General features: G+C 41.9%; 1 protein-coding gene across 1 annotated transcript in view; it reads right to left on the reverse strand.

The window, feature by feature from the left end:
• The window catches only part of ush2a (Usher syndrome 2A (autosomal recessive, mild)), a 1,183,552-nt gene that overhangs the window by 504,774 nt on the left and 652,949 nt on the right, over positions 1 to 25,829 (reverse strand). The gene's annotated exons all lie outside the window — the stretch shown is intronic.

Genomic DNA, 25,829 nt, shown 5'->3' on the forward strand with positions numbered 1-25,829 from the left:
CAGGGGCCACTCAATTCTTAATATTGGGAAAAGACCTGACACTTCCCCCTTAAACATCCATGACTAATGGGGCTAATCATTGGGATTGGAGGAAGATGCATGTCCATTTCTCTTTATCGGGTCCACTTACAATGTGGCCTAGCCTCTGAGCCAGTTACTGTAAGGATTGTCCCTGGGATCTTCCTAGACTGTGTAGATACCCAATCCCAAGCTAGCCAGGCAAGTTTAAATAATGAAGAGCCAGAAATTCAGTTGGATGAGCCAGAGGTCTGGCTGGCTGAAACCTCCTTTGGGAACCTGAATGAATATGAGGATGTGCTCAGCCGAGCCTCCTTAATTAAGGCAAACAAGCAGACCCTGACCTAAAGTGTATAGCACAGTCTGCCTACTCTGAGGCAGAAGCTGCCCTGGTTCTAGAATGCTATTACCTGAGAGAAGGGGTAGTTATGTGAAAGTGGAGACCACCCCTCCCGCCCCCCCAGGGAGGCCTGCAGGAGAGGAGTGGACAGTGTTCCATCAGAATGTACTGCCCCCAGAGTGCCTTAAGGAAATCTTGTGAATTGCCATTCCAATGCCTGGACAAGTGGGTGTCCATAAGACCCTAGCCCAAATAAGCAGGCATTTTTGCTGGCCTCACCAAAATTCTGCAAGGCTTGTTACACGTCAGGTTGCGGGAAAGCCACAGTCCACAGTTAAACCCTTCCCACTCAAACCCATACTGGCGTTTGGTGAAGCCTTTAACAGGATCCTGACAGACTGAGTAGGGCCTTTACCCAGAACCAGGTTGGGCTATCAGTACTTCCTTATTATAACAGATTTGACTACCTGACTCCCTGAGGCTCTCCCCCTCAAGAAAATCACAGCCCAAGCTGTGATTGAGGGGCTGATTCAGTTCTTTACCCGGTATGTCCTGCCAAAAGAGATCCAGTCAGATCAAGGAATGAATTTCGTGTCCCGTGTGTTCCAGGAGGCTGTCCACAGCGTAGGTATAGAATAGCTGAAATCCTCAGCTGCCAGCCACAGATACAGGGAGCATCAGAGCAGTATCATCAGACTCTCAAAACCATGATCTGAACATAGTGGGCAGAATTTTGCCCTTGATGGGCGAGTGGGCCCCACTGACTCGGCAGAGGGCGGGCAGCCGATCGCCGCCGCCGAAATGGGCCCCACCGCCATTTTAAGTGGGCGGGCCAATTAAGGCCTGCCCAGCGGGCCGCCCGACGGGAAGCGCTATGCGCTTCCTGTGCGGGCGGGGGAGAGATTCCCCAACTGCCAGAGTGCCCTCTTTCGCGCATGCGCGCAAAAGAACACACATCTCCCTGAGACTAAGTGCTGCCTCAGGGAGATCACTGAAAGTTTTGAAAGTTTAAAAATAGAAAAATAAACAAATTATTAACATGTCCTCCGCATGTGACAATGTCACACGAGATGGGACTTGTTAATAAATATCACAGAAACTTTATTAAAGTTTTTAAAAACCGACATGAAACCTCATCCCGCTGGTGGATGAGGTTTCATGTTTTTTCAGAAGCCCGCTGGGGCTCCTGGCCTGCCCGCCAGCCTGAAGGTTGGACAGGCAGGGCCTTTAATTGATTTAACTACCCTGTCAATGGCCTCAACTGGCCATTGACAGGTCGGCGGGCGGACAGTTGATCGCACTGTTCCCCCGCCTTCCTGAAATTTAAATAGTTCCCCCCGACGTCATCCCGCGTCATTTTCGCGTCCGTGAGTGGGCCCCGCCCCCAGCTCGCCGACGGAAAAATTCTGCCCACTGTGTTGAATACCCTTATGATTGGGATGAGGGATCAGGTTTCTTGCTGTTCACCACAAGAGGTTCACCAAATGAATCCACCGGCTTCAGCCCATTCGAATTAATTTATGGACACAAGGTACGAGGCCCACTGAAGCTAGTAAAAGTGAAATTCTGGATCCAAGGAGGAAAGCTCACTATTAGTATAAGTGAACAGCTCATTAACACCTGTGCTGTGGCCAAAGAACACTTAAAAGCCTTGCAGCAAATTACGAAGAAGCAGGCAGACTCGAACTCTCCAGCCAGATCAGGTCTTTGTGCTGTCAAGTGATCCCTTTAGAGCAAAATTTAGTGGCCCATACAGTGAGACCAAAAGGATCAATGATGTAAATTATCTGATTCACACCTCCAACTGGAGAAACAACGGTTATGCCACCTTAACATGTTAAAAAAACTGTAGCCCAGAACCCAGCCAAGCAGTTCATGTTTGCCAGAGAGTAGGAATTGAAGAGGACAGCAGTGCCAACAAGGAAGAGCTAGATGAGGAAGAGGGACTGGAAAACTCACAGGTTGAACCCCTGCCTGTCAGACTGGGAAACACAGAGGTTTTGGAGGATTTAAATACCATGCTGACCCTCCTAACTGGTGAGCAGAGGAAAGACATAACCACCTTCTCAAAGAATTTAAAGAAGTATGTGGGGACAAACCAGGATGTACCTCACTGACAATTCACGATGTGAGTGTAGGAGACACCCCACCCCAGTTAAGCAAAATCCTTTACAGACTAAGCCCTGACAAGCTGGCTCAAGTCTGCCAAGAAATCCAGTACAAGTTACCAATTCTACTAATTCCAAAACCGGATGGCTCTAAGAAGTTCTGCATCGACTACCGGAAAGTGAATGCAGTGACCTGAGCCGATTCATGATAGTAGGGTCCACTACCACTTTTGTAAATTTTAAACATTAAATGAAAACATTTATCAACAAAAGAGAAGAAAACTTAAACACACATTATAGTTACACCGTTAAATTTAGTATTATAACATTTCCCAAAAGATTTCTAGTTAACTAGACTCCCAGATAACCACCCTTATCCAGGCAACAGTCCAAATAGGTTCTTGATCTATAAAGCATCCATCAATATTACTGAAAGTCACTCACTGCTGCTATAAGGTATTTCACAGCTTCTCTCTCCCTCTCACTCAACACTGGAAATCCAAGGCTTTTAACAAAACCTTGCTTCCTGGAGCAAGCAAGCACTTCTCTGGGGTGGCTAGAGGCTGCTACTTCATAGTAGACTCTTCAAGATCCCACATGGCTACTCCTCATACAGCTTTAAATCTTTCCTTAGATATTTTTTCTCCCTTTTGATTTTTTAAATCCATTGTTTCATACTTTCTTTGAAACTCAAACTGTTCCTAATATAAGAGCTTTCATGTTTCTATCTTGTCTTTGCTTTTGGGTCAATAAAACATGATATCCCCACTGCATGTTTACCTATGAACTTCTGCAAGGTGCAACCAGTTTCCTTGTCACCTTTTAATTTCCCTTTAAAATTCAAACAACGTCTCAAATTATCTACAAATGCAAATGTTAGCTCGTCCATTTCCATTTCAAAATGCCTGTTTTTACACCTTAGCCCTTTGATGGTTCAAACCTAGTAGTCTGACTGTCTTTAGTTTAATTAGTCATACACACACACACACAAACATACACCCACAAGCCTGTTTTAAAATATCTCACAGTAATATTAGAAAAAAAAATGAAATTCCCGTGACACATTGATCAGGTAGGCAATTCCACCTTCATCAACAAAATTGACCTTTTAAAAGGGTAGTATAAGTATACCCCAGATACATTCTGACAAATCAGGTGGTGGCTGCATTAACCAACTATATAGTGTACCTAGACAACCTGCTGGTTTATAGTGACACCTGGAAAGTCCACTTAGACCATCAGAGGGCAGTGTTCAAGGATCCACAGAGAACTAACTTAGTAGTGAACTTAGCCAAGGATGAGTTTGCTAAAGCAAAAGTAACCTACTTAGGGCATGTGGTAGGATAGGGTCTAGTGTTGCCAAAGGAAGCAAAAATACATGCCATGGTCGACTTCCCCATTCCCAAAATAAAGAAGGAGCTAATGCAATTTCTGGGAATGTGTGGATTATATTGGAAATTTGTCTCAAACTTCAGCACCCTAGCCACCCTGGCAATAAGGGAAGAGAACAAGGATTTTAGTTCTCTCTCATCCCTGTCCATAACATGGGCTACACAAGGTTGTCAAGGTACACATGTTAAGAATTCACTTCATTTCAAATTGTTAGCTTACAATACATACTGACTGCACGTCACTCTAAACTAGGTGTACCATCACCGAAGGAAAAACAAAATGCAAAATTGGGCTCTCTAGTACTTGTCTTTTAGGTGGACACTGACTGGAAAATGGGGTCTGAAGTACATGCGCATGTTTCTGACAGGAAATGTGCAAGGCACTATCTTGATAAAGGGGTTTGCACGCATGAACACCTAGGGGTAGAATTTTGTTCTCATCGAGCGGGCTTGGCAAAGGTGGGTGGGAGCGGTCGGAAAGCTGACCACCGTCTGTGATCGGGGCCAGATCGCAATTTCATGCTGGGTGGGCCAATTAAGGCAAGTTACTGCATGCATGCAAGTGCACGCAAGAAAAATTCCCTGAGGCATAGAGCTGCCGATCCCTGTCGGAGAAGTGGGCCCCACCGCCATTTTAAGTGGGTGGGCCAATTAAGGCCCGCCCAGCGTGACGCCCGGTGGGAAGCGCTATGCGCTTCCTGTGCGGGCAGGGGGGGATTCCCCAAAAGTGAGACTGCGCTCTTTCGCGCATGCGCACGGAAGAGCACACATCTCCCTGAGGCTAAGTGCTGCCTCAGGGAGATTGCTGACAGTTGTACAAAGATTAAAAATAGAAAAATAAATAAATCCTTAACATGTCCCCCTCATGTGACAATGGCACACGAGATGGGACATGTTAATAAATTCCACTAAAACTTTATTAAAGTTTTTTAAACCCTACCCGCCAGTGGATGAGGTTTCATGTTTTTTCAGAAGCCCGCTGGGGCTCCTGACCTGCCCACCAACCTTAAGGTTGGACGGGCAGGTCCTTTAATTGTTTTAATTATCCTGTCAATGGCCTCAATTGGCCATCGATAGGCCGGCGGGTGCACAGCTGATTTGGCTGCGCCCCCGCCTTCCTGAAAATTTAAATGGGGTGGGATGAGGTCTGGGGAGCCAACGGCAAAATTCAGCCCAAAGAATTTTAAGGTGTTAAAAACATGTCTCCTTATCTGTCACAGAGCAGGGACATGTTAAAAATTAGTATGAAACTAAGGACAAAGCAGTCCGCTTGATTGGAACCACATCCACAAACATTCACTCCCTCCACCACCGACGCACAGTAGCAGCAGCGTGTAGTATCTACAAGATGCACTGCAGGAATTCACCAAGGCTCCTTAGACAGCACCAGCGAAGCCCACGTCCTGGGAATGAATAAAAAAAGTTTTTTTTTAATGACGGATCGCAAAAAATGCAAAGGCTGCTTGGCCTTTTTGCCTGCCCGCCTACAGTAAGGTTGGATGGGCAGCGTAAAATTTCATTTAATTACATTGTTAATGGCCTTGCTAGGCCTTTTAATTGTTGGCAGGCGCGCTGCCAACTCCTGTACGTGCCCACCGACCAAAATATCGTGCAAGTGCACATGACGGCGAGACACTCGCCCAATGTCATCACGCGTCATTTTACGCTCTTTCAGGTCGTGCGCACGCCCGTCCGACGAGCTAAAAATTCTGGCCTTAGTGGCCACCAGCAGCTTGCAGAGCAGACAGATTAGAATATCAATCAGTGTGCTTCTCCAGGTTTTTGCTGCTGTCACCTGCTCCTGCAAGAAAGAGGGAAGCCTGTCAGTGAGTGTCCTGTAATTTGTTTGGATGACATGACTGTCATGGTAAAATAGCTGCCAGGCTGTGTTAGTTGTGAGTGCAAAGCTTGCAACAGTGCTAAGAATGTGAGGGTGAGGGAAAAACATGTGAATATTAGGGTTATGTACAAAGTGATGGAGTTTGTTGTATAGTGAATTGAGTGGTGGATAAGGCTAGTGTTGCGGCTGGTAGAATATGCCATTTGAAGATTAAACTCACTCACCTTGTCAACTCATGTCAGAACCTTAACCTTGTTCCTGCATTGCATCCATGTTTTTGAAGTTATGCTGTTGGCATTGACCTCTGACATTATTTTTTTCCCATTGCTTGCTGAGCAGGTTTCTGGAAGGCCTCCTGCCTCAGCAGATACAGGATATCTCTCCTTCCCATAAGACCTTCAGTGCATTGTCAGTAAACCTTGGTGCTTACTCACTAGTATCTTCAGCCATTTCTCAAAATATCACAACTCAGAATTATTGTATGTTGGTTGTGATTGGCTAAGGAAAGATTGCAGAGGCATAGGTATGTCTGAATGATAATTGTTTATTGTATGAACATAACTATTTACAGATACACAAGACTACAGGTATTACTCAGTCTAAGCCATGAACATTCTCCTTCTAGATTCCTAGTCATGTGACTCTCTCTTACATCATCATGTGTGTGGTACTGTAACTCCAGTCCCACACATTAACCCTTTCAGCCCTGAACACCTACTACTACATCTCCCCTTTATATTTACATGCTACCCCTTCTCCCCCAAGTCTCTGATTTCATAGGTTTAGCTATTCTGGAGATTTCACAACTCTCCCTGATCATCATGAGGCTTGTAAGATTGGTAGTCTCCCTCAGATTCTTTGCTTTGACTTGGTTGATCTTTGGTAAGAGTTGTATCTGGTGTATTGTGAGTTAGACTCCCAACATCTGGTTCTTCTAAACATAGAATGGAAGGTTCTTTTATCTGGATCTTGACTTGATATCTTCTTTTCCCCTTGTTGTTATACATCTCGCGATCCATTATTTCTCTCTTCTTGTTCGATTTTATGGGTTTGTCCCTTTCTTTACATTTACTATGCTTCCTACCTTTGTTTGTTGAGTTGATCCTGGTTCCTTTTGATGGTTTCATCTCCTATCCTTATTTCAAGGGCAATGAATCTTTGCAGTCTCTGGTTTATGAAGTCTTAGGAAATCCTTAACTGTTGCCTCTGGAGATAATTGTGTAGGCAAGGCAGGAAGCTGCGAGGAAACACCTGAACGACATCTTGCTGTCCCTCAAATTCCATTGACTCCAGTGTAGCAGGACGGTCAGTGTCCTCCAACGTGGGAGAGGTAGCTCTTGCCTGGTCTGGTTCTGTCTCTGGTTCTGGACTTTTTTGACTGCTGTACCCTGGACTACCACTTTTTGTGGATGGTTAGCTGTAGATGCACTTACCAAGGGGTCACCACTGTCAGATGAATATGGTATTGTACCGGTGTGTTCTATTGTCCGAGTTTCCTCTTTCACATTCTCAGCCAATGCATAGAGTGATGAAGGATAATAGTCACATTCAGTTACGCATTGATCCAATTGGTTTGTTACCACTTCAGGAAGAACAAGCTTATTTTCCGTCCCTTGGACATCTTCTTGGAAAAACGCTGGATTATCGGCCTCAGTGAAGAGTGTTGAAAAATCAGCACTGAAGTCCCAATCGAGGTCATCAGAGCATTTGGATGGTTTGAGGAGCTCTGATTTGGTATAATCAATGACTGTATGTTCATTGATATCTTCTGCTGTCTTAATGAGGTTGAAGTCGACACAGGCACTTTGGCTCAGAAGAGAAAATTGCTGATTGCAAATAACATATAATGTTTCCAGCTACTGTTTGTTCTTACATTGGAGTGTTGCTTGTAGCATGTCTATGACTTGCAGTTTGATATCTCCTGGACCACGTAACTGGGTTTCACTTGTACTCAGCCATTGTTTTACTAGCCACAGTTTTTTAATCAGACAAGATTGTTACACTTGCTCCTGTATCCAGTTTGAAATTAGTGATGTGTCTGTTGACACAAATGTCCGCATTCCAGGTTTTGCATAGGAAACTTTGTTGTTCCTCTCCTTGCTGGGACTCCTCTATTTCATTAATGGCTTTGTGTGCAAAGATTCCCTCGTGATCCTCTGTGTATCTAGAGGTTTTAGCTCTGTACAACTTTCCGAAGTGTCCAATTCTTTTACAATGAAAGCGTTCTGCAGTGCTTGCAGGACATTGTTCATGGGCTGTGGGGCTTTTTGGCATAACTGCACTGGTATGGTTTAATGGTGCCTTGAGTTTTTGTTCCATAAGGTTTCTTTTTTTTCTCCCGGAGTGTCTTTGACATTCTTTTGTTTAATAAGCTGTACCATCATTGGGGTTTTCTGAACCACGGTTTGTTTTTCCCTCTTAGTACGACTCTATTTTTCTGATGGACCTCTTATTGTCTGACTAACTGTATTACCTTCTCCAAATTTAAGTATTCTTTTGATTGCAGTAGGTCACATAGGTGATATCGGTTACCCCAACTATGATGCAGTCTCGTATCAGTTCAGATTTAAGATCATCGTGTTTGCAACCTCCAGCCAGTCGATACAGGTTATTGATAAAAATATTGCTGGGTTCACCAGGTTTCTGTGCCCTTTTGTTAAACTTGGTTCTTTCTAATTTCACCTGGAAGTTCCCCTCCAAGTCACTCATCATCCTGACTTGGAAATGCATTGCCGTTCCTTCACTGTCGCTGGGTCAAAATCCTGGAACTCCCTCCCTAACAGCACTATAGGTGTACCTACACCACGTGGACTGCAGCGGTTCAAAAAGGCAGCTCACCACCAGCTTCTCAAGGGCAATTAGGGATGGAAAAAAAATTCTGGCCTAGCCAGTGACACTCACATCCCATGAATGAATTAAAAAAATGCTCCAATTGAGTACAATAATGTATTGACTTATTCAGTCTCTGACTTTTTGTTTAATCCAGATGTAATTCTGAACCGTAAAAATGCTCTTTCTCCATAGTGCCCAATTCTGTGTCTGCTCTGGCCCTTTCATGTGTCCAAATCAGTCTGACAAGGTGAATTTGGGATCCATAGCTGCTTTACACTCTTAGGAGGTTTGGATGGATTTTTTAATATTCTGTTGCAGTAATGTAATTTTCTCGTACTGATTAGGCTTTTACTGATACCTGCTGCGGTTGCTGACCCTCTTGGATAGTCATCCCTAAACTTTGAAGAATTTCGAAACTAATTGCTGGAAGTTATTATTGAGCTCTGTTCACTGTGGGGAATTGTGTTGGGGCAGGATTTTTTTTTTTTTCAATTGCTGCCATGCGGTCGCCAAGCTTGTAATAGGGCCGACCTCGGACCTGACTGGGGTGTGTATCGAAACCCTTGCTCGCTGAAATTTTTCTCAGTGCTGCCTGTTTACTATGCCATTAATCTGAAGATTTTCAGCCCTTTTCAAGGTTTGCTCACCCTTCCTCGATCATCGCCATGTTCTTTAACTCTGCTGCTGGATCAGGATTTTTCATGGACTACCATGTGCTGTGGTGTAGGCCTTAGTAAGCTGAACATTTGATTTTTTTTCTCTGCCTCTTAGTCTCCACATCTTCCATGGAGCTTGTTTGGTGATTTTCAACTGTCTTACCAATGTCTTCAGTTTTGGAGTCCTTTTTCAGATCAGACCTGCAGGCTTTTCAAAGTTGATTTTTGGAGAGTTTGGGGTCCTTCACTGCTGTTACCATGTTGTATGTTGGTTGTGACTGACTAAGGAACAGTTACGGAGACAGATATGTGTGATCAATAACTGTTTATTGTATTTACAGATGTACAAGACTACAATTATTACTCAGTTTAAGACATGAGTGTTCTCCTTCTAGATTCCTAGTCATGTGACTCTCTCTTACATCCATCATGTGTGCTGTCCCACATATTAACTCTTTCAGCCCTGAACACCTAATACAAGAATCACTTATCAAAAAACTCCCACCACCTCTTGCAGCCCAAATGCACCTGCCCCTCAAGAGGAGCAGGCTGACGTTTAGGGGGGACTCTGACTTAGAGGTATTCAGTCATAGTCCAACAGATGGTAGCTTCGCACCGTTTGCTCCTCAGACAAGCAAATAAATCAAATGTCTGAACCTATGGTTCCTCTCGTGCTGAGCAGGATTACTAATGCAACAACACAATCATCAGTAGGGTAGCGTCAACCTGTCATGCGACGGTCTTAAGTGGAGCTTTAAGTAGTGCTCTCCAGTCATAGTATCGAGCCCTCTGCTGATGCGTGCAGCCAATGAACAGGGCGTCTGAGCTGGTTGCTTGCAGAAATCATTTAAAACAGCAGGCAGCACAAAGTTAACATGCTGCCAGCAACGCAGTGAATGGGCACGGGTTAATTCCAGACCGTGATCGTTATTTTTGAAGATTAGCCAATTTAACCACTTTTATCTTTCTAAATGGAAATGCATGCTCATGTTGTTCCACAACACGGTGAGATGTTCCACATCCAAGTATTGACGGCCTGGTCAATTAAAAGATGCAAGCAACTTACACCATTTGAAACCTGAAAGCTGCATTTTCATATTCTCACAGATGGTACTTAGTGGCTTCAGAGGCACATGTATCTCTTAGTCTTCCTTTCAACACATGTGTTATTAATATTTGCAGAAAGAGTCTGTATGTGCAGACAGGTGAGGAGTCATCAATGCTGTTGAGCATACAGCCATGGATATTCCGAGACAGAGGTTTTGAAGGTCTCATGAATGTAGCCGCATGAATGCAGTCATTTGTGCCATACATCCAGGGGACATGGCCACAAAGTACAAGTGGCTGCTGGCTGTTTCATAAAAGTTCGAGCATAATTTTCTGATACCCCTGGCACTGGCATGGTCTTGCTTGTAGTGGATGTCTCATTAAAAAAAAATCATAGGTACTGCCCTCACATTTCAATTCATTAATGTCAATGGACAGAAAATCACAGGCTGCATGGTATAATTTTATGACAAACCATCCACAGTATGTCAGTGGTGGGGCGAACAGGGTTGTTGGCAAATGTTGCTCTTAGTTTCCACATACGTGTTTTTGGACATATTGAGGGCCTGACTTCGTACAGGTGGATAGTGGATTGCCTTAAGGTGCAAACAATCTGTTTAGCATGCCTCCTCCCTTCTTCCTATTCTTTGAGAACCTGTAAATAGAGCAGCATGGGGCTATATAGAGCTTAGGCTCTCATAAATCCGCATACTAACACTATCCACTGGGAGAGGTGATAGATCTACATGATAGATGGTGCTTTAAAAGTGATTTGCCAGTAACAACAATATGGCAGAGAATTACTGACTTGGAAACTGAAACACCAAAAATGACAGGCATTCGAACATGCACTGCTACTACACTGGAATTGTCATCACCAGTGACACCCAGCATTGTTCAGGCTGGAGATGCAGAATTACTGGGAGGTCATTTCATTTAAATAGACACAGTAGGCACCCATGCCAACTCATGTGCCCACATTCTCAGGGGTGCCACAAAATGCCACCTCACTATCCATATCAGTGGCTGGTGAGAAGCAATAAATCATTTTGATCCCCATGCAACTCTCCTTGCAAAATCAATTTTTGGATCATATGGATCCAAAACACTTCCAGGGCCTAGACTCCCATTGGCCTTTAAAGAAGTACCAATCTCCTCAATGGTCATGAGTATTTCACAACATGGGGAGTCTGCCAGAATAGCCAAGCATTTTTAAAAATGTTGTATGTTTAAAAGCCAGGGTACCAAAGACATCATTAGTGGTCCAGCAGAGCATAGTAAAGCTAAAGGTAAAGCCAACTTTGATATACCAGGAGGGAATAATTGCCTGTAATCCATACGGGAAAAAAGCATTTTCTAATCCCAAGTAAACAATGGCTTATTAGGTTAAACATATGTTACTCTGTCTAATAGAAACTCTTTAAATGACAACTATATAGAAAAATTGCAAGGTTTCAGTTTATATATAAAACAAATTTCTTTCAAAAGACTGAAATCAGCTATTGCACATAGATAATAAATCGTTAAAACCTGGGAATTCATCTAACTAATCGCGCATTCGTGAATGTCCTGAACTTTGAAAAGTAACAAAAGCAACCGAGTTTCTCTTGCATGCTGTCAAATTGAAATTATGGGCGGAATTTTCCATGCCCGCTGGTGTCGGGCGTCATGGTGGGCGTGAGCAGACAATATGGCGGGAAGGCCAAAAATCGGTTTCACAACATTGTGAAACCTGTTTGCAATCGTCCGCTCCGCCTGTCAATGGCAGGCTGCATTTCCCACCATCGCACATTAGGAACTTCTTTGTAATACATCTGCACATCATTATAAGCCCAGCTCACTGGAATCATTCCCCCCATGCAAGATCTTCCGGGCACATCAGTGTGGTGTTTCACCTGGTAAGTGATGTGCACCTGGTAAGCTGCATTTTGCTTGGGACTTTGAGGTTTGTTTGCTTACCTTGCTTTGGGCAGCATTTGTGGTCATCAGCGCCAGGCTTCGGAGGCAGCACCACATCACTTTTAAGGGGGCTCACGGGCAGGTCTCTATTTACGAGACCAGTCATAAGGTAAGAGTGGCTTTTCAATGGCTGCCGGGCCAGGGCTTGCTTGGGGATGGGGGAGAAGTGGCCTCAGGGCAAAGGCATTGCTGGGGGAGGTATCCCAGGGTGTGTGTGGACACACATGTTGATCTGTGCAAGTGGTTTCAAGAGGGAGAAAGCTGAGGAGGAAGTCTCCAGAGGAGATAAGGCCAGATAGAGATGTGAGGTTATGTGTGAGAGGGTGAGTGGTGATGGCTCTTGAGCTGGAATGAGTGAGATGCCAGTGAATGTGTGATGGGCTTGTGAGTGTATGAGTTTAGAGTGATGAGATCGTTGCCTTACTCAGGTGGCACGGATGAAATCATTCATCCTCTTTCTGCACTGGATGGCCAACCTATTCTGTGCAGCATTGGTACTGACCACCACTGTCACCACACCCCAAGCCAGTGTGGTGATACTGTTGGGCCTCCTGCGGCCAGGGCTGGGGTAGAGGACATCGCGGCAGGCCCCAGTGGTGTCCAGAGGCGTCACAGGGAAGCGTCAGTGAATTGTGGGGCTCCAATCTTCTTGCCTTTCAGGGCTATGTCTTCTGTGCAGTAGTCCTGGGCTGGAAGCAGAGAGGTGTGTGCGTGGCTGCACTTTAAATATGGCGCCCAGCGTGAGGAAGTGGCAAGGTGACAGCGTGGCGGGTGAATGAGAGCCCGCCCACCATCAAAATGGCATGTTTCCTGGGGATGCATGATTAATGAGGCGGATTTGGGGTGATACAGCGTGAAAAACCACCATTGCAGCAGGCGGGTAAAACGTTCTTTTTCCTGCCCGCTACCGCAATTAGTGCAAATCTGGGACAATTCCACCCTATGTCTTCCATTTTACTAGACAACCAGAAGTTTCTAAAATGTGACGTAGCCAAGAGTATGAAACCATTTTGAGGTAATTTTTCATCTACAGCCTAAGCAAAGTAAGCTCAAGGGGTCTCCCCTTGTACAATTTTTAAACTTCATTTTTAATCCTTTTAATGTTAGCAGTGATTGAAGGGTCGAGAACAAGGAATGATAGAAATAAAATAAATGTAAGGAATTTAGGACAAAGAGCAGGAGAAACATTTTTACCCAGAGGGTTGTGAGGCTATGGAATACGCTACCACAGAGTTAATGATTGAAGATGATGTGTCAAATTTAAAAATATATTGTTTAGGTAACTGAAGGAACAGGGATTAAAGAGAACAGGAAGGGCATAAGAAATTAGGACTATTGCTTGTGTGGAGCATAAAAGGATTGGTTAGGCCGAATGGCCTATTTAGCCTATTTCTGTGTTGTGATTTCAATGTTGCATTGGTCATTGATGGCAGTTGGCAGGAATTTAGGAGGGATTGTTGAGGAACTAATCAGAAGGGGAACAGTTGAATGTTACCGTGTAGATCTGGTGCTAGAATCTGTAATAAAAAAAGGACTGATTAGACCACTTGCACTCCTATTGATTTCAACTTGGAAAAGCTGACCCAAGAACAATCAAAGCATGTTATAAAGCTGATTTATATGAATGCAATAAATTGTTTTGTTCAATGTAATGAATTGGCATAGTTTAACCCCTGCATTAACAGCACTATTGCTGTTATATTTATTTTCCTAGAATGCTATAACAGGCCAGAGCAAATCATGCACAACAAAGTCCATGTTGTCAAATGTTATTGCACTGTAAAATACAATGTTTCAGTGCAAATGAATCTGTAAACCTATTGGAATAAGTTATTTGACATGTGAATGTATTTTGGGGCTTTTATTGCTGGAGGTGTATGTGTTATTTCAAATGATGGCAATGCAAAGTGTTGTGTGGAATCACTCAATGTAAAAACAACCCAAATTTGTTAATGGCCATTCACTGAGTGCAGAAGGGCTCATGCAAAAATAAAAGGACTGAATCAGAAATAATTAATGACAACATTTGTATAATGTATTCAAGACATACTTTTACCTCACAGCGTCTATATAAATAAAAAGAAACTGTCATCCTGTTATTATGATATAAACAGCAAAACATTACCAAAACATCAAGGCATTTGCAATGCCAATGTTTTAAATGAAAACAAAACGCTTTCTTTATTTCCATTATCAGATAAATGAATGGTTTTCCATGCTGAAGAATATATAATGGTTAAAAAGTCACTTTTTTCCTCAAGCTCTACATAAATCACAGAAGTAGTCAATATTTAATAATGCTTGCCTTGGTCTGGAGTCCCTTGATCACCCCTGTCATGTGTAATAGCTCCCTCTCCGATATCTTTGACATAAAAGCCCAGCTTTACTGCAATACTAACATGTAGAGGGTCATTACAGATCGACATTTACCTTAATCTGTGACTGCCAACCATGAACCGATAAATTCCAGCCGACTCCACTGGGAGAAATCAGTAAACTTCTCAGTGGAAAGAAGTGAAAGAAAATTCTGTAGAGAACAGAATCCATTTTCTACAAGCACTGCTCTATAAATGGGTTCTGACTTCTGAAAGTTCTTTTGCTGCTCAGCTTATAACATTTAATACTATTTTGATGATGTGAGGGACGTACTGACAACCGAAGATGACATGAATTACAGTCAAGCAAAAATTTGCTGTGCAAAACAATGCAAGATTAAACACAAGAGTACATGGCTGTTGCATTATTCACCTTGCTACCCTGGCTGAATCTGCTGTTCTGTCATGGGCTTGACCGAAATGTTACTACTTTTTAAATCGATCATCACTCTCACACCTCATAATCTTACAAGTGCTTCACAGCATAATATTTCAAAGTGTATGATGCAAGTAAAAGGGACATGCCAGCCTTTATAAAGGGTCAGTTCAGTCTGCCAATAAATGCAAATTAGAATCTGGAATGTTTATGCTGCCTCCTTGTAGGTATCAAAAATGGGACATTTCACCCTTTAAAGGTATATCTTCTCAACATTTGAGATTTTGAAGTTGAACTGCTGACCTAGCAATTCAGTAAAAACATCTGAAAATAAACTGATTTTTAAAAAAATCTTATCGCTAAAAATAATGATAATGTTGTGAAATTTTGATTCTGCGAAAGTGTCAGCTTGGGAAGCTCTAGTTGTGTGTTCCAGTCCTACGACCTGACTTTATTCCCTGGACAGTATGTGGTAAAGGCAGCAGATGCAATCTTTGACACTGCATTTGAATATAGCAAAGAAAGAGGATAACAGGAAGTCATCTGAGGAGAACAGTAGGCTTAAGAACAAAATACTTTAAGTTATTTTATTTGATCATCCTCATTTCAATCCTCCCCATTGCATACACCATTCCCTTGGTGAGAGGTCAGGAGAATGATCCTGGAAAATCTTGCCCCTCCTCGAGACAGCCAGAGAAGCCAGGTATTAGCTTTTGTGGGGAACTGTCCAGTCTTCACTCTATGCCTATCCAATGGAATAGCAGAATATTGGTATAAATCTACCTTTTACCAGTCAGCTTGCGCGCCTCCGTTTCCTTTTAAAATGACAAGAAATTTGGACAACAGAAATATGTTAAAGGGACTTAAATAAATGTTTAACGATGTTTCCTGTTGTTACAAGTTAACATCCCTAAAACTGTCATAATATATAGGACAATTGGTAATGTTTAGACAAGATGTAGAATAAGCAAGGTGCGAACGAACTTTCCAAGGAGTTGATTGAAAATTATTATGATGCTTTGTGCAATGCCTTTTATGTAACCCCAAGGGGAATAGTGTATTAAGTTAGAATACTGTTGTTTGACTTCTAAAATCTTCAAAAAAGGAAAGAAGTCTCCTTTTTAAAGACTTTTAAAGGTACTAATTGAAATGAGTGTCAGGCACATCAATCTGGCTCCCAGCAGACATAAATCCACAGCACAAAACTACCTATGATTTGGTACTAATTAGACAATCTCGCTCAGAGAGCTTATAAAGAGAGTAGTGTGGGAACCTGAAATGTCACACTGGTAGAGAAGAATACATCAAATTACCTACTACAATTAAAGAGATGCACCAGCTTTTTTGTAAAGGTCAATTCTGAGAAAGATTCTTCTCAATAACTGTTAAGGTGCAATTCTATGCCTTTGTAGCTGGAGCGCTGTACTACCTGTAGACATAATGGCCATGACGAATGTGTATTGTCAACTTGGCTCATTTGGTAGTGCTTTTTTTCCTCTGAGTTGGAAAGTTATGAGTTCAAATCCACTCCAGGACTTTTGTGCATAGGCAATTTAGTTCTGAGAGAATAATGCATCACTGAGGCAGGAGGAAGACATTCAAGCATTGAAAAGCTCTAATGTTAGGAGTTCTGAGTTATGATGAAAGACTGGGGTAACTTGGGCTTTTCAGCCTTTCATGGAGACATGTGAGAGGTGATAAAATGGTAAATAGTGTGGAAAAAGTTAACTTAAATTATGTAATTAGAACAAGGGTTCACAGTTTGAAACTCATAAAATCAAATCTAAATTTTAATTGATGTCAGAATGTTCTGTACATAAACAGTGATCAACATGTGGATGGATTACCAGATAGAGTAGTGGAGTCAGAACCCCTGGAATAATTTAAGATGCAATTAGATATTTCACTGGGGAGACTTCACAGTCACTTTGGATGGTTATGCCAGGTATGGACCAGCTGGCTTTCCTTTCCTTTCCTTTTGTCTCTGATCTTATCATGTTGTGTGACAGAAGGATATATAGCTAAATTAATGGAGAAAGGTTTTAAAATAGATATAAAGAAGGACTTTCCTCATAGTGGGTAAGACATGTTAGGAGAAAACTGAGATGGGGTAAAAGAGGTAAAATACAACAGACATTGAAATAAAAGTTGCATGATGTAAAAGAAGAGTTAGCGTACTGGAGGGATGAGGCTAAGTGGGTTTTCCTTGTCTTTGACTTTCTTATGATATGTTTTAAGTACTGTAAATTTGTAACTGCATTTGTAGAGTCATCTTGTGGATTCCACTGTTGTTGGAATATGTTCATGAAATAAATTCCTTACTATGTTTCCTACATTGTCTATTACAGAATAAATCAAACAATATAAATCTAGAAATAGCTATTGGTTCACTAATGAATGGTTCCTAAATAATGCTCTTGGGTTTCTTGAGCATTAAAAATAAAGCGACTTAACATTATTGATTTTAGGAGGTGTACAAAACAAGGGTAGGGTGGGGCTGCCCAGGGAAGCTGCTTTTATCCCTGAAGAATATGTACATATGAAAGATAAAACTGAAATGGCCACCTTACCCAGGGAGCTTGGGAGGAGCTACATGAATGCAAATGTTGCATCTATAGCACCACTAGTTCCATGGAGATTAAGTGCTTCCAATGAGTTTAGCATTGGAAGGCATCATCCCAGTGTAATTCCTGGGATCATTCCCAGCAGGTTTTCAGGGCATAATGCATAATTTTCATTTCACCAACATTATGATTGAAGACGAAGTAAAAACAATAAAGTTCCCAAATCCCTGGGCCCTTCTCATAGCCTTTATCAGACACAGAATCTTGACCACTCTCATTGACAGAATGCACAGCAACAGTGAAATACCAACATTATTGTCAAATCCATGTTTTCCAGTCAAATAACCAATAGATGTGTTGATACTTTAAATGTTGTATTGATTGTTTTATTCAACCAAGCGTAACTTCAAAAATGAAGGTTATCATCTAGCAAGCTAACCTATGAAATTCTGTAAAGCAATTTTGAGTTACTTTATAACCATTACTTTTTCTGTGTGCTGAAATTGAAGATGATGCTGTAGTCATTTTGATCTTTATCAGATTATATAACCAACTTCAAAAGGAAAGAAGCGTCTCATCTTCCGAACTTGTCCATAAAGCTTGGCAAAGGTCGTTGTAGGCATTCTGGAATTGTTTACGACTCTGCTTTGTTTTGTCCAATTTAAAGATGATACTATCAACCTCATTTTTATCATATAAAATCCAATTCTCAAGTTGGCCCAGAATTTCCTGAAATGATGCAATCGGTGACTTATACCATAAATCATGCCATTTCTTGATCCAGTCTAACCATTACAAACTTACTCAAATTGCCTGGATAAATCATCTGAATATACTACAGTGAGCATAATCATGAATCACGAACCTCCAAGGTGGTGCAGTCAATGGCTTTTCCCTGGCAACTAATTAAGTGGATCACCTGAGTCATCAAATTCAAAATTTCAAATTTCATTATACTGAACTTGCTCACTTACAGAAATTTGTCTGAGTTATGGACACACTCAGCATTATATTCAGTTTTCAGAAACATTCTAAGAAAGTTATTTTAACCATTTATTTAGAAATTGACATGGTCATTTAAACTGCCTAAAAAAATCTCAGAATGAAGAGTGCCAAATTGGACCTCATCATGCCCATTTCTTAGGTATGAAACAGGCACAAAAGGTCCAATTGCAGAGGGCTATGTTCCATACCCTAAATGTGCCTGAAATATGTCCAATGTCATATCATAGAAAGTTTACGGCACAGAAGAAGGCCACTTGGCCCATCGTGTCTGCACCAGCTAAAAAATGAGCCAACCAGCCTAATTTTACTTTCTAGCATCTAGTCTGTAACCCATACTAGCTCAGACATTCCTGGTGACTATCTTAAACAGCCATAAGAACCTTGTGTACACTTATGAGGAACCTAATGCTTGTTTAAGGACTCCTATTCAAAAATGGTCAGACACTGGATGTGCCAATTCTGGGTGATGCTGAATGACCCGTTTCGATGTTGTAATTTCTATGTAATTCTATGCAATGCTAGTTACTTGCCACACTGGTTACCAATGGTCAAAACTTTGATGAAGAAATGTTAGACTCTGCCCAAGAACAGCAGCAGCCCATTTGTGTATTTAGAAAGATGAATAACAAAGTGCAGTGCATTCATCCTTTGTGATAATGCAGCAAGTTGAGAGTGAAGTATAGTTAAATTGCACTGTACACCAAGATTGCTAAATTAGACTACATACATGAACACATGTTTGTTTCTGTTGTTTAGTCCAGCAAGCAGCTTCCTTAGATGTAACAGCACTCACTCTACCACCTCCATTCATGATTCATAATGAATGGGAAATCTTGGGTTGGCAGTGTGCATTTTGGACATTGGCCAGTTATGGAACATTTTTTAGCCTTTCATAATTTAATATTGTATAGATTAAACTATTTAATTACTTGCATTTCATATTGAAAAACCACCACTCCTGAATGGTACATTTAAAATTGAAAAATTGGACTTCCCTCATGGCTCAGCTGATTAAGTCGGCATGAGGCTAGTCTTACAGACCAGGAAAATTCAAGGTTTAATTGCTAATCCGTTTTAATTTATCTCAGCCAGGGCAACATTTGAAGCCATTAATTAGCTCCGCACCCTGGGATTAAGAAGGGAAAAATCAGCAAGGGCTCCTGCTCATGCTTTTTATGCATCAACCCTAATTGAAAAGACACATGTGTGCATGTTGAGTGAGCTTAGATTAATTTGTCTCCAAAGTTCCCCCAAAGTTGAGTAGCCTTCTGATACTCATTCAGTAAGTGAAGTGTTGAGAATAGCAAATTGGCTGAGGTGCTGAAGGGTAAGCAGCACCTTTTGAATCATACATGCAATTAAGAGTCAATGTTTTCAGGTGAGGAAGGAGGAAGAGAAAATGAAAAATCCAATTTTTAATAAAGTGATAAAGATACTTGCAAATGCAAAATCCTAAAAGTGTGCATGTCATTTATTCATATGATAACTTGAATATTGCCATAAAGAGAGATGTGATGCTGAAGCTTCTAATCTTGCATTCATCAGAACAAATGCAAGAATGCCAATTTTCAAACAATCACAACAATTTATACTACAGGTGAAAAGGATGCTGATTGATTGATAAGTTGACCCTGATTGGCCGTGGCATCGTCATGGAGAAAGCAACAGGGAACTATAGGCTGCCCAAACCCCCAGGTAATTCAAAAATGACCAAAGGTTTGAACATATCCTTTTTGTTTGCAGAGAACATGTCCCTGTGTATAAATGTATGTTGTTTCTAGCAAGCTTTAATGAGCTGTGTTATGAGCTCGACTGATTACCATAAATTAGTTGTTAGTGTAGCTATTAGGGCACTCAAGCTTGCTCAGTAAGTGTTGTCCAATCATGGAATCACATTGAACAGTAGTTATTTTGTTTTGGGTTTAGCAAGCGCGGGTTGGTTAAGTACAGCCTGTACTCTGCCTATTAACTGAAAGAACATGCCGTTTAATTTGATCAGCCAATTGCTGGGATGTATAGTCTATGCACCTGGCATCACACCGGCACTAAAATTCATACATGACATTGCTCAAATGTGTGGTAGGCTGAACATCTTTTTGGACTAACATCATATATGAATTTCAGTGCTGATACAATACCAGGTGCATAAGCTACACATCCCAATGATTAGCTGATCAAATCAAACAGCATGTTACTTCAGTTGTTTATAATAAGCTGAGTACAGACTGTATTCAACCGGCCCGTGCTTGCAAACGCCACCCCCCCCCCAAAAAATCTCCTGTTAGATGTGATTCCGCAATTGGGCAGCGCTTGCTGAACAACCCTGAGTGTGCTAATAGCTACACTAACAACCAATTTAAGATAATCAGTCAAGCTCATAATGTGGCTCATCTACCCTTGTTATAAGCTGTTGTAATATGCCTTTAAGGAATAGCAGCATGACATCACTAGAATGGAAGCACGTCATGCGATCCAGTCTTAGGTTCACTTTTGCCTTTGAGCAGAGCACACACATAGCTGGTGTCTTCAAGCTTGCAACTGATATATAAATGTTCTTACATGCCTAGCCTAAATTAATGAACCCACATGTTTATATCATTATAACAACATGACATAAGCAACATGCATTCATATGCAGGGACCCATTCTCTGCAAACAAAAGGAATATATTCAAGCTTGCACCTTTTTTGAATTAACTGAGAGCTTGAGGAGCCTATAGTTTCCTGTTGCTATCTCCATGGAAATGCCTCGGCCAATCTGTTAGAAACTAGAGATAGTTTAAGTGAGTTATATTTGTATTTGGGGGTATTAGGAATGAGTTTTAGCTTTACATTTAATTTATGTTTCTGCATTGGTGTGTTAAGAAAGAAGGGAACTTGAGTTTTGGTTTCACTTTAAAAGCTGCCTGTTTTCTAATGAGGATTTATGACTCTTGAAGGGAAGCTAAAACAAACACAAGGTAGAAAAACTGTGTTGTTGCCTAGCAAAAGGAGTCCAGATGGAGGGACCCACAGAGACAGATAAAAACAGAAAAGTAGTTTCAGTTCAGTTGAAATCAAGAGCAAGGAGAAGCTGGACACTGCAGAGGGAACTGCAAAAAAAGTAGATTTCCCAAAAGAACCGAAAGGTCCCAAAGACAAGGAGTGAGAGAGAAAGGAAGGGTCCCAAGGAGACCTTCTATTCAAAGGAGAGGAACAGGAATCTGGAAAAGGTCCTGTTAAGTGAAGTTAAGAGTGAGGAGCAGAGGAAGGCCCCAGGCTTAAAGAAAGAAAGCTGCAGGGTGTAGACTTAAAGCAAGTTGTTGTTGACTCTTTATCATAGGCATGTGAAGCAGTGGTGCCCTGTTGGCATGGCTGAGTATCTAAGAGACAGTGCATGGAAGGCAAAGCTTGAATGCAAGTGGCGATCCAGGGGAAAGGAACATTGGAAGGAGAGTTTGAAACCCTGGAGGTGGACCCTTGTGGAAGGCATCTGAGAGAAAGCATCGTTTGGGAGAAGATTCCAAAGCAGTTCTTCGAGAGTGGAGATTGGAAACCCTTGTGTGGAAGGCGGAGTTCAGTGAGAGCGGTTGTCTCACAGTGTGACAAGTGTCTGGGGGGAGTTAATGGGAGATCCATAGCAGCTGTTTGGGGTGACTTCTGTCACTTGGTTTCAGAGTGTGGTCTGTCTGACCACAGGTCACCTATTGATTTACACGGACTGTGTACTTATTGTGAACTTTAGAGTATAAGATAGCTTTTGTAACTTGTGTTATCCTTATGAATCTGAATATGTTTGTAAAGGTATAGGTGTGGGTGAAGGAATATTGTAATATAGTTATCTTTTCTTGTTTAATATATGTTTTATTCATTTGTTAAAAGTTCATCAGCTGACTCCTGTGACTGTTCAGTAGCCGCCCTCCATGTTTCTAAACAAAAAATAAAAGTAGGATATATAAAGCAGGGTTTCATCCTGGGATCTGGCTTGTCCATCAGTAACATCAGCTGGAATCATAGCAAATCAGAATTGACTTGCCAACCAATCAGCACTCTTCTCCTGTAGTATATATTGTTGTGATCGTTCAAAATTTGGCACTCTTGCGTATGTCCTGATGAATGGAAGGTGAAAAGCTTTGGCAACATGTCTCTCTTTTCAGCAATATTCAAGTTCTGTACTATCAAGCAACTGTTCATTTTGTAACTGTTAATGATACCATTTTAATTTGCATCCCGATTTCACACATTACCTTATCTAGCTGCATTTGTTAATGGCTACACGTTTAATCTTCCAGTGTTTCCAGTCATAAAAATATTGGCCCAGATTTTGTAGCAGAATAACAGTGAGATTATCAGCACTCACTGTAATCATGAAATAAATTGGGCGGCAACCTTTGGCATCCATACATGTGCAGTTAAATGTGGAAATCAGGAATTTGCTGTCTGATTTGCCCTGCTTCTCCGCAAGATTCACTGCACTGGTATTCACGGACAGATTCACCATTCAAATACATGAAGGATGTAAAGTTGCTGTGCTTACCCACTACATATCAATTAAACATGCCACAAAAAATTAGGGCGAGCCCATTCAAACATAGTTTAATTTTAATGGTGCAGTGAGTCTTAATTGCTACCAAACAAAATCTCTGGCACTGAAAATTCAATTTTACAACTTTACATTCCTTCAGATTTTAATCATTGTTAGAGATTTTTAAATAATTAAAATAATTTTATTTTCTAATTCTTTCTGTCTCTCTCTCTTAAACCCATATTTTTCCCTCTCTTTATTTCACTTTCTGCCCATGATTTTATAGTGTACTAAATATTTTAACTGGCATTTCCCAGTTTAGGCTCTGCATGGTTCAGTAAGGATTCTTCAATCTGATTGGTTGAAAATTCACGCTGCTGTTGGCCCAGCTCACACAGGTCCCAAATTCCCTGTAGAGGGCACCATACTGTATCAGAATCCTGATGACCGCAAGTTGCTGTGAAAACGCCAACTAAAAGCGTGTGGGAATCTGTAAGCATGATGAATAGTGAGCATTGTTTGTTGCTACTGATTGCAAATTCGGGGCCAACATTAGTGGAATTATCATGTGTTGACTTTTGTGACATTGTTTAATGAAGTGTATGAAGGCTTAACTATTAGTAAACTACAATAAAATTTCTATCAAAATCTAATAAAACTTTTCGCTCTAAGAACACTGATCAACAGCATCGTTACTATGTGTAATGAACTAACATTTTTAGTTTGATATCCTTAGCCTTAGGTAATGTTACCATTTTATTGTATTAAGGGATTATGGAGAGGAAGATAGCCAGAATTCCCAAACACTACAATGATATTTGCCAGAAATACGTATTTGGATTTTGGGTGAGTACAGGAGTGGCCCAGTTCTAATGGCTCCTTTTGTCAGTTAAGCAAGGGACACCCCACATCAAAGCTTTCACATAAAGAATAGTCACTTAAGAGAAACATCAAATGGCACCTAATACCCATGGAACCATACTCAGAAAACAGCCAATTCCTTCAGAAGAGCAGTAAGGGGGGGGAAGAGAGAGTCTTCCAAAAAAGAGCAGGAAAACAACATTTGGAATTTCATCTTAGTTCAATGCGTTTATTTCTGAACAAGGCATATCAACTTTCAAAGGAATCTCTTTAGCCACAAAATTTACATCACTGGTTTCAGTGCAATGGGAATTTGGAGAGGAAAATATGGCTGGGGAGCTACTCCTGACAACCTCCAGTGCATTGCGCTGATCATCATGTTAGGGAAGGTGATAGTGCGAGTGTCCCATGTGTACGCTGGAAGCATGTAAAGTGGGCAGATCATGACATCAGTCAGCATCTACAGCTAATTTGGCACACAGCCTGCCATTTTGGACCACATAGGTCCTGCTAATGCACAGCTCTTAAACGTCTTAAATACACACAGCTGCACATGTGTTCAGCTGCAGAAGGGATCCTTCCCTGTCACCCACTAGGACCATTTAAAAGGATAACCATGCAACTTTTAGGTGAAGGGCTTTTGACTTTCTTTTGCTGCTAGGGGAAGAACTGTGTAGCTTGTTTGAGCAAATTATTTCAGTCAGAAGGGTGTGATGCTAGACCATTGGAATGAATGGTATGGATCTGAAAGGCCTCTGAGCAGAAACTTGGTGCAGAATTTTATGCTGACAGGACTTTACGGTCCCGCCGAAGTCAATGGACTTTTGAACGACTTGCCACATTTTATGCCCCCCCCGCGATGGGACTGTAAAATTCCGCTCAATACTCTCAGTAATGGGGGCTATAGTTGCAGTTCCCTTAGGCAGATGGACTAGAGGCAGCAAAGAGGAGAAGCTGTTCACAAAGGGAGAAGGAGGAGGGCTCTCAACAGACGATCATATTCACTTATGGTCTTCAGTGATCACTTCTCCTACCTTCACTTCAATAGGAGCAGTGTCTGAGGCAGCTATGATTCACAAAGGAGGTGGTCACAGAACTGTGCCACCTTCTCAAATCGAACCTACAGTTTCAGAGCAGAGCATGACTGCCAAGTGGCTGTCAGTGTCACTGTTATCCTCAATTTCTACACCAGCGAATCCTTCCAGCTTGCAGCTGGCAGCATCACCAACATTTCTCAGTTGCCCGAGCATTGCTGTATGCAGGACGGCACCAAGGCCTTGTACACAAGGAGGGGGGACTTCAATGTCTTCTCTGTAGGCAGACAGAACCAGGACATGCAGGCAGGTGACTTTGCCAGGATAGTAATTCTCAATGGTGCAGGGAGTCATTGGGTGCATGCACGTGGCTTTGCAGTGCCGCGTCTCCATGGGGGAAATGCACCAGAACCACAAAGGGTATCATTTCCTGAGTGTGCAGTTGCTGTGTGACCACGCTGAGACCATCATGTTGGTGAATTCTCACTATCCTGCCAGCAATATTTATCCTTCAATCAACATCACAAAAACAGATTGTCTGATCATGATCACATTGCTGTTTATGAAAGCATGCTATGTGCAAATTGGCTGCTGTGTTCCTACACACAACAGTGACTACAAAGATACTTCATTGACTGGAAAGCCCATTGGGACTTCCTGTGGTTATGAAAGGTACTATAAAAATGTAAGTCTTTCTTTTTTCTCTCTCTGGCCTGCTGCTCCATTGCTCCGGTCCCCTCCTGCTGAGAAAGTTCTCTCACTCATTTCTAGCACCTGCTGCAGCCAGAGCACAGCTCCCTTCAAGAAGTGTAGGCCAGTTTTAATTGGTGCTAGCCTCAAGGCCCCTTGTTGTGCATACAGCTACTCAGCAGCCTTTTTAGCACTGGGCTGCATCACTTTGATCGGTGCATGGTAATTGA

This window comes from Cetorhinus maximus, chromosome 14, assembly GCF_964194155.1.
Source record: "Cetorhinus maximus chromosome 14, sCetMax3.hap1.1, whole genome shotgun sequence".
Lineage (NCBI taxonomy): Eukaryota > Metazoa > Chordata > Chondrichthyes > Lamniformes > Cetorhinidae > Cetorhinus > Cetorhinus maximus.